Source organism: Phascolarctos cinereus, unplaced genomic scaffold (assembly GCF_003287225.1).
Source record: "Phascolarctos cinereus isolate Bilbo 61053 unplaced genomic scaffold, phaCin_HiC Scaffold_3;HRSCAF=262, whole genome shotgun sequence".
Taxonomy (NCBI): domain Eukaryota; kingdom Metazoa; phylum Chordata; class Mammalia; order Diprotodontia; family Phascolarctidae; genus Phascolarctos; species Phascolarctos cinereus.
Window position 1 is genome coordinate 148,656,886 of NW_027555736.1, and position 10,457 is coordinate 148,667,342.

Genomic DNA, 10,457 nt, shown 5'->3' on the forward strand with positions numbered 1-10,457 from the left:
GCCTTTTGACAGAAATCAAAGAAAGAAAGGTATAATACTAGGCTTTCATATTCAGAGACACACAGGGTAGACCTGTGGTCCAAGGGAGTTTTTTTGGGACCCTCTCATTTTTCTGGGTAGAAGATTGGCAGCTAGGTGGCACAGTGTATAGAGTCCTGAACTGCAGGTTTGAAGATCTGAGTTCTAATTTTACTTCAGAAACCTACTAGCTCCATGATCCTGGGCAACTCACAACATCTTTCAACCTCATTTTCCTCATCTGTAAAAAGGGGTTAATGATAGCATTTATTTCCCAAGGTTTTTGTGAGGATCAAAAGAAAACATATTTATAAAGTACTTTACAAACCTTTAAGTGCTGCATAAACACTATTATTATTATTACTAATACCATTACTCTCCCTTACTTATAAGGTCAGCCCTTCACTGATGCCCTGGGGAGTGATGTTAGGAGATTCATCCTGGTTTTCTAGGGGATATGGCTGATATATCTGGAGAGGTTTCACTTCCAAATCACCTCTCAGGGTTCAGAGCCCTGGGCACAGCAGCTGAGGATCCCAGGCTATTCTGGCAGCTCATTCGAGGTCATTATGGGATGCTATGACTTTGGAAGTAGCACCTAGCCTAGAGTTTTCTCATAGACATGCTCCTTGGCCAAGGAAGACTCTGAGGCCTTGCTAATCCATAATAGATGGAGGGGAGGGGAGGGGAGGGCTGGAGAAAAGCCAGCTGGGACTGTGGCTGCTGTTCTGGCTGAGGTACCAAAAGCCTGGGGGGAAGGGTGGGTTGGGTTCCTTTTTGCCTTCCTCCTCCATCCTACGTTTTCCTCTCCTTTCCCTTTCTATTCTCTCTCGCCTTCATCTCCCTCCCTTCCCCAATTTCTCCCCATCACATGATGTGGTAGAAAAAGCATTTAACTTGGAGACAGAAGACCTGGATTTAAGTCTTGGCTCGACTATTTACTATTTCTGTGACCTTGGGGCCAGTCACTTCCCCCATTCTGTATCTCAGTTTCTTCATCTGTAAAATGAAGGGGACTATGTCTGAATTAATGTTTTATAATTCTCTTGCCCTATCTCTATTCTTTTCTCCTCTTCCTAATCATTCTTCTTTTAACTTCCCCTTCATTTTCTCCCTTTCCCTCTCCTCTTCCTTTTCTTTCCCTTCTTTCTTCTTTTCCTTATTTCTTTTCTTCCTCTCCTACCATTCCCTTCTCTCCTCCTCTACCTTTCTCCCTCTCCTTCTTCCACTCTTCTTTTTTCTTTCCACTCTTCCTTTTCCTCCTCCCTTTCTTGCTCTCCCTTGCTCCCCTCAAACTTTCCCCTTCCCATTCCTTTCCCCCTCATCCTTTCCCTCTTTCCTTATCTCCCACTCTTTAATATATTTCTCTTCACATCAAAGGGCCAAATTTGCATGGATCCCACCTATATTTCTCAACCCCTTCTCCAAAACATAACCATTTTTTCTCTTCCACATAGTATGTGCTTTCCAACAGGGACCTTCTGGATACATGATGCTTTAACATAAAAGTGTGCCTGTAATGGGAAGAATTTCAAGCATAGAACAGACAGATGGGGGACATGCCTTCCCAATGTCTTTCAAATCTCAAAACACATGGGGCCACCTTTTCCACTTATTCATAGAGCCTACTTGGCTCCTCATGTACTAGAGAGGGTAGAGAGAGCAATCTGAATATTTTACTTGGGATTATAAAGGGCTATAGAAATAGTCCATCTGTATGCCTGGCTTGGAAATCTGGGGATGCTAATACAAGTAGCTACTAATGGTGGGAACACTGTAGAGGAAGCTCTATTCCCTGACATTAGATGAACCAAGCCATTTGGGAAGTCCTCCAGGATTGAGGCAAGGGCAGGAATTCATGGAAAGGGCAGTTCTACAGGGAGTTTTACATATAATGGGGGTACCTGCTCCCCATTCCTTGATGGTAGCTTTTACCTTATTTGGGATTTTGGACAAAGGAGATTTTTCTATTCTTCTGGCAGAGGGTCTCTGAACTCTCAGGGCCACTTAGTCCCCTTATCCTGGAATGTGGTTCCCCATTCAAATGGGCTGCTAGCTCCCTCAGAGCTTCCCAACTTCTCGGCGATCAGGGGCTCAAAACTCCGTAAGCCCAGTCAGTATATAAAAAGTTCTCATCAAGGGGAATGACTTCATCAGAATTCTTTCCAGCCTCTCATCCCTGATGTATTTTTAAGGGCAAAATGCCATTGACCAGACCCCTTCCAAAAGACCAAAGCTGGAATAAGAAGGGGCTTTTGCTCTCCAGGAAAAATCCTTCCTCCCCTTTCACAAGTGATCTGTGGTAATCCTATCCCTGACATACCTGAAGCCATAAATAATGGCCATTGTTAGAGGAGAAGGGTCTGTTAGAGGAATCAAGTCAATGTTAACTGATTGCTTTCTCTGCTGTAGTCTATGGTGAGGAGGGGGAGCCTTTCTGTCATCATATGTCTCTGAATACACCTTATTTAGGCTGCAAACAGAGCTATTATACCTAGACGACCATACCAGGGACAAGAAAGGAACCACCAGTAAGCTAAGGGCTTCATTACAAAGAGGATAAGTTCTTCAGATTAGTGAAAAGTTGTTTTCCCAAAGCCTTTTGTGAGTTTCTTCTGCCAGCACCCAAGACTCAGTTTGCACTCTATTCATCAGCAGTGGGTCTTCCTATGGCTTTACTTGTGCTCTCAAGTTTTCTTGTCTCTTCCCCTCTCCTTCCATCTCCTGCTCTCTCCCATGTTCACCCTGCACCCTACTGCCAGAGGCGTCTTCACAAAACACAACTTTTGTAGCACTTTCTTGCTTGAGAGCCTACAAAGATGACAATTCAAAGCCATTCATGACTTGGCCACATTTTACTATCCACCTTTATCACCTGCCACTCTTTGCCATATACCCTTTACTTTGCTCAGGTGGGTCTTCTCACTGTCTCCCAGACCTACCATACTCACCCTTGACTCTGCATCTTTGTGGGATCAATGGATACAGGACAGAGGACCTCAGGAGTACTGTACCACTGATGGGGATGAGGGACTCCACTGCTGCCTAATAAGGAAAGAACAAATATTTAAGCTGGTTTTTGTATTGACTTCAGTGCTAATTTGTACTTCAGTGCTCATCTTTTTCAGGATGTTTAGTTCAGTATATAGAAGAATGAGGAGGTGCAGCTAGGTGGCACAGTGGATAGAGTGCCAGGCCTGGAGGCAGGAAGACTCATCTTCCTGAGTTCAAATCTGGCCTCAGACACTTACTAGCCGTGTGACCTTGGACAAGTCACTTAACCCTGTTTGCCTCAGTTTCCTCATCAGTAAAATGAGCTGGAGAAGGAAATGGCAAACCACTCCAATATCTCTGCCAAGAAAACCACAACGGGGGTCACAAAGAGTCGGAAATGACAGAAAACATCTGATCAGCAATAAAGTAGGAGAATGAAGAGGTGAGCAGCGAAATAAGGCTTGCAGTCTTTCTTCTGAGGTGGCTGGCTATTTCCTACCATTTAATTCCCTTGGCCTTGGTCTGTGTAGCCTGGATTGCTCCATCTACAGGGAAGAGAATCAGGAGGTCAAACAGCATGTGTCTCCCCAGTAGGCATCATGCTTCCTGCTGATGCCCTACCCTTGTTCCCACTGCAGCACCCAATACCCCAGAACTTTTTCTCCTCCAACCTCTTGGGAATCAGGGAGTATGCAGTGGCCAGAAGTCAGAGATGTGGCAGAAAGTGAAAGCTGAGCAAGCAGTCAGGTTCCAGGAATCACGGAGAAATCAAGGTCAAGACTGCCAGCACTTAGCTAGAAGTAGACAGGACATGTCAGTGACAAGAGGACCTTGAAACTGAGGAGAAGGCCGCCTTAGACTGGGAGCCTTCTTCCTGTTAACATAGGTGCCAATCATTTGCTATCTAGAGCATGGCCAGACAGCTCACAGCCTGCAGGTTCAGGCTATCGTCCTGGAGTAGAGGTGGGGAATCCCTTAATAAAAGGATTTGTTTTGTAGAGTTTAGATTTTTGTCAAAGGGCCACACTGGAGGACCTGTAGGGCCACATGTGGCCTTGAGGCTGCAGGTTCTCCACCCCTGTTGGAGCTCCCCAAGCAGACCCTCATGAAGGATGTTTGAACACGAACACAGATCAATCATCTTCAAAGGGACATGACTGTACGAGACCTCTTGGATTTCCAAGGAGCGCTTCAGCTCCTCCATTGGGCCCATATTTTTTCTTCCTTTTCTTGGTATAACCTTTTCTACATCTTCTCCCAGACAGTTTCAGGTACTGATGAGTCTCAAGGAACAACTTCCAGACACTGCCTTGAGTCAGATAATTCAGAACCTCTGGAGTCCCTTTCTAAGTTCCAGAGGCCCTTCTCCCCATCCCAATCAAGCTCACCCTCCTCGTTCCCCAACTTCCATATCACCTTCTCCACTCCCCCCCCATAAATGTTCATTTCCAGCTGCTCCACATCTGTCTGAACTCTACTGCTCTGCAGAAGCAATTGTTCCCAGGGAGGACTGAGGAGCTCAGGGCAAGGCAGAGAATTCCTGAAATGTAACAGGTTGATTATTTTCATCAAAAGCCCTGAAAGTTTCGGATGACCTGACCAAATCCCTTCCGGCTAATGATAATCACAGACTCTACATCATCCCTCCTAATTTCCCATTTACCACTGCTCTCTCTTTCTGCCATCTCCCTCAGCTTTCTGAATCACACTCCCATCCCATTGCCTGGTTCACCAGCTACCTTCCTTGTCTCCCCCAAAAAGAGCTCCCCATATTCTATCTCTTTCAGAATCCCCACATCTAACAATAGAAAAAAGAATAGCACATAGGGTTATAACAGGAGATCTTAACCCTTTTTGTGTCATAAATCTCTTTGGCAATCTGGGGAAGTCCATGGACCCCTCTTAGGACAAAGTAAATAATTGAAGGAAATGAGAAATTTTAGTTAGAGGTTAGTGAAAATCAATTGGCAATTGTTTTTCCCCCATCCAAGTTCATGGATCCCTTGAAATCTAATCTAGGTTAAAGAACCACTCTGGCATGGTGTCTTATTGTTTGCAAAGTGCTTTCCCCACAACCCTGTGAATTGCAGGTGTTATTATCCCAATTTTACAGATAAGATAAGAGTGGTGAAGTGATTTGCCCCATTTTTCACAGCTAGTTATGTGTAAAGTAAGAACTCAAATCCCTGTCTGCAGACTCCAAATCCCAGAGTTCTTTCCACAGCCCCCAAGTTGCCTTCTCATCTCTCTGAAGCCGACTCAGAAATTCTAGGCATTCGGCCCATGAACACAGTGGCTCAGACCCAATACAAACATATTATGTCTTATTGCAGGGGCTGGCCACCTGTGACCGGTGTGCTGAAGGGGGCTCAAAGCCCTATTTTCAGTGGCTTGTGGCCAGGTCCCTGCTACCGTCTCTCCTCTACAACTTGTGTCTCCTGGCTCTCCCTGATGAAAGTTACTGTCCTTCCCTGCCGTCTTCTATCCTCACAGATGGTTCTCTCTGGCCGGTGCATCCTCACCTTCCACTCTCCATGGTCAGTGCCCTCTAGCTCATCAGAACAACAGAGACCAGAATCTGGATCTGAGGTGACCTTTGGGAAATCACTCAACCACTTTGGGCTTTGGTTTTTTTCTCATGTGTAAAATGAGGCATTCGGACTCGATTTCTAAGGTCCCTTCCAATCCTGACATTCTATAAAGTCTTGAAAGAACCTGAAAATCAAAGAGCCCCTAAGTTGTGGAATAATGGAAAAAATATTTTCTCTAGAATTGGAGGACCATAGTTCAAATCCCGCCTCTGACACTTGGCACCTGTGTGACCTTGGGCAAGTCATTCCCTGGACCTCAGTTTCCTCATCTGTAAAATGAATGACCTCTGAGGCCCCTTCTAGCTTTAGATCTAAAATCCAATGGAAAAATTCGAGATCCAGTTGCTAGTTCTTTTCCCTTTCCTCATTACTTTGTATATCTCTCGTATGTGACGTTCTAAGTATATGTTGTTTTCCTCCGTAAAACATAAACTCATTGAGGGCAGGGACTGTTCCCTTTTTGTTTATGTATTCTCAGTGCCTTGCATTGTGTCTGGAATATAGTGAAGGCTTAATAAATGCTCAGTGAATGAACCGGCCTCTGGTTCTGACTCTGTCAGCTTTGGGGGTAACTTTAGGGGGGACCCTTACAGAATCACAGACTCTCAGAACTGGGAAGGACCCCAGAGGCTAACTAGTCAGAGTCATGTTTAATCTCTTGGTTCTCCAGTTTCCTCATCCATCAAATAGAGTTAATAATATTAACCCCTTCCCATTTTCCTCCACCCCCCTCAATACACAAGATTGCTATGAAGTCAAGGAAGTAGCACAGAAAGGCGAAAACTCCAGAGGACTACGAGGGTGTGTCATTTTCAGCCTCTGCTTAGAAGCATCAGTGTTTGCCTTTCTTGGACTGCTATACAGGTGGCTTCTGTCCCAGACTCTAAACTTTTAGAAAGCAGGGACCGTGTTGTTTCCATAGAGAAGCAGCATCATTTATCGAATAGGGAGCTAGTCTTGGAGTTAACAGACCAGAGTTCAAATCCCATTGCTAATTTCCTATATTTGGAGCTAGAAGAGACCTAGAGTCATAGATATAGAGCTGGATAGGATTTTGGCAGAGGCGGAGGGGAAGAAGAGAAGGGGACAAGCATTTATTAAGTGCTTGCTATGTGCCAGACACCGTGCTAAGTGCTTTACAAATATGATCTCATTTTATCCTCACAATGACCCTGGGAGGTAGGTATGATTATCCCCATTTTACAGTTGGGGAAACTGAGGCAGACACTCACATAACTAGTAAGTGTCCAAGGCCAGCTGACTCCAAACTCAGCTGATTCTTCAAAGTCTACTTAAGTCCAGGCCTTTCATTTTACACAAAAGGAATTGAGACCTAGGGAACTTAAGTAACTTGCCCAAAGTCACACAGATATTAGGTGGAAGAGCTAGGATTTGCACCCTGGTTCCAAACCCCCATATCTTCATAGACTGGTGCTATATCAGGGCAAAGCAAGAATGCCAAATACTACTGGAAAGCTAAAACTGCCTTTGATTCTGAATGCAGCAAGCTTCCCACTGCACCATGCTGACCTCTAACATCATCCAATTTTACAGATGAGGAAACTGATGTCCAGAGATGGAAAGTGATTTGGCCGAGGTCTCCTAGCTATTAAGAGAGGCTTGAACCCAAGCCCTCTAACTCCAACTCCATGCTCTTTTTCCATCATATCAAAATGCCTCTCAGATATTCATAAGCTTGTGTGACTAGGCAAATTGCTCAGCTTCTCAGGGCCTCATTTTCCTCATCTTTGAAAAGTGTGACCTCCTACCTCACATCATTATTGGAAGAATAGTACTTTGCAGACTTCACGGTGTAAGAAAAATGTAAATTATAATTAATAGCTTTTGTAGAAGTGCCCAAACTACCCCATATTCATCCTCTCATGGTGATGTGGTTCCCCCCCCCAAATCAAGAGGAATCGTCAATTGCTGCCCTATAGGGGTCTTCCTTCCCCCCATCCCCATCCCCATCCCCCAAGAACTAACAGCACCAGATAAAATCACCTGAAGTCTCTGTGTTGCAAACCTGGCCTGTGCTAATCGAAGCTGGGGCTCATTTGGAAGAACATTGCTTTTGGGAAGTTAATTTGGGGAAAAGTTCTCTTTCCCCATATGTATCTAACCCCCTGGTGATGGTAATGAGAGTTCCTCATAGCCCCTAAATTCAAACCAGCCAAAGCGGGTTTCTTTTTTCCACATTTCTCCACATCCCTCACTGCCAACCCCCCATGCCCCTCCCCCAACCCACTTCTTACTGCAGGTCTCCACTAAGTGAAACTCGATGTGGAATTTCTTGGATGGGAAATCAGACGACTGTGTCAACGTGAGGTATTTTCCATCCCCTCCAAACGGTGAAACCATGCAGCTGGGATAATTGAAGCCATACACAGGCCCTGCGCACAGCTGTCCTGCTGAGTAGCAATGCAGGCCAGGCAGGCCTAGGCCTCAAAGTGAATTTGCAGGTGGAGGGATCTGAAGAGGAGGGAGCGGCCCTTGTTCATTCATCATCATCCTTACCACCCATGTGTCCCAACGGGCATCGGGTGATGATGGGTCAGGGCCAGGGTTCTAGTTAACTAGAAGGGGCTGGACAATAATGAAGGTCTGATCAGGTGAGGTGCTAATTCCAGGGAGATTAGTGCAGGTAGGAAAGAGCAGGATGATACTGTAAATCTAGGCAAACCCGGGCCGGAGTGTAGGAAGCCAGGGGGTCTGGAGGAGGAGATAGCCTCTCTCTGCTCAGTTTCATGCTGCCTGTTGGGGGTGGACCAGAGGTGCTGATAATAGCCAGAAGGTCAGAGACCCGGAAGATCATCTGTCAAATGTGAGATTCAGACTGGATAATCCTTAAAGTCCTTCCCAGGTCGAACAGTCTCTGATGCTGTGATCAACCAGGAAATACTTGCCAAGTGTCTTTGACTTACCAAGCACCCCCTGAGGTGCTGAGACTCCATCCCACCTTACCTTCCTCATAGTGCTGCGGTGGGGCATGGGGGTGGGAGTGGAAATCAAAGCTTCCTGAAAATAAGGAGCCTGCCTTATAGAATCATGAGCTATGCTAACAGAACTCTGGCTGAAAAGAAAACAAAGTCTTCAGGGGCCTTGGGTTTCCTCAGAATTGTGAGTCCTCTCCCCAGCATGTCAGAGTTATTGGTGGGCTGCTTGTGGCCAGAAATCAGGGCAATTATCAGGAAAAATGGCTAAGAGGAGAACATGAGTCATTGTACATACCACAGTTCCCTCTAGGACAGGCTTATCCCTGAAACTGGATCCAAAAAGGCCTCAGCAGAGCCTAGAGTTCAGGGACACAGAAGCAGGGTCATGCTGTAGTTAGAAAAAGATAACGACAGGGCAGGAGGCATGGATTCTAGTCCTATCCAGGCTGCCAACTTGCTGGGTGACCTTGAGCAAATTACCAAACTTCTCTGGGTTTTAATTCCCTCCTCTGCCAAAGGAGGGGATTGAGTCATGCAGTTTCTAAAGTCCTTTCCAGCATTAACCTCCCAAAATTCTATGATTTGTTTTTAATTTGAGGGACTAACAAATTCAGTAGGGGTATGGCCAGTGTCAGAGCACACAGAGATCATGGCTTCATAGATTTAAGACTGGAAGAAATCTTAAGGGTCAGCTGGCTCAGCCCTGTCCTGCCCCCTCATTTTATAGATTAGGGAGCTGAGGGCCCATTGAGGTCAAGTATCTTGCCCAAGATTGCATGGCTGGTCAATGGCAGAGTCAATATTTGAACCCGGGTCCCCTGACTTCACATCCAGCACCTTTTCCACATATGGATGAATGAATTTATTAAGTGCTTACTATATGCAAAGCTAAATGCTGGGGATAAAAAGAAAAATAAGGCAGTTCTTACCTTCAAGGAGCTCAGGTTCTAATGGGAGACCACACAAATTGAGGCTTTAGGATAGGCCCTGTAAAATGATTGTAGGGGTTGTTGGATACACTTGCTGAAAGACATGTGTGAATCAGACAGGATAGGAATCAATGCCCCCATTTTATGGATGAGGAAACTAAGGCGCAGATGTGTTCAGTGATTTTTTCTTTGGTGTCAGGACCAGCAGGACCTGCCCAATGATGGGCTTCAGATTGGGACCAGTTGCTATACCGTGGACTCCAAGATGGCTTTACCTCAGTCATTGACCTGGTCAGGGCTCAGTAAATATAAAGGGCTTCATAAATATTTGATCACAGAATCACAGAAGGTTAATGCTAGGAGGGACCCATCTAGTCAGATGCTTACCTGACCCAGAATTCTTTCTGCAACATTGTCAGGGTCATTCGGCCTTCACTGGGAAAGCTCCAATGATGGAGGATCCACCATGATCCTAGGCATCCCATTCCACTTTGGGCTAGGGACTTTTTTCTTCATGTTAAACCTAAGAGCTGGCCCCAGAGCCAAGAAGGCATGGGCTTAAGTCCTGCCTAACATTCTGGCTGTGTGATCCTGGAAAATCACTTGACCTATCAACACTCTAGGATTATTAATTGAAGAGGTATTGACCTGAATCAACAGAGGCAGTGTTCTCATTTCTATACCAGTGAAATCATATGTCTAGTCCCCATCAAGCCGAACTTTGTCTGGAACCTTTACCTACTACTTCTAATTCTGACCTTTGACCCAAGTAGAAATATCATCTGTATTCCACATGACAGGGCAGCCAGGTGGCACAGTGGATGGAGCATTAGGTGTGGAGTCAGGAAGACTCATTTTCATGAGTTCAAATCCAGTCTCAGATACTTACTAGCTGTGTGACCCTGGGCAAATCCCTTAACCCTGGTTGCCTCAGTTTCCTCATCTGTAAAATGAGCTAGAGAGGAAAATGGCAAACCACTCCAGTATCT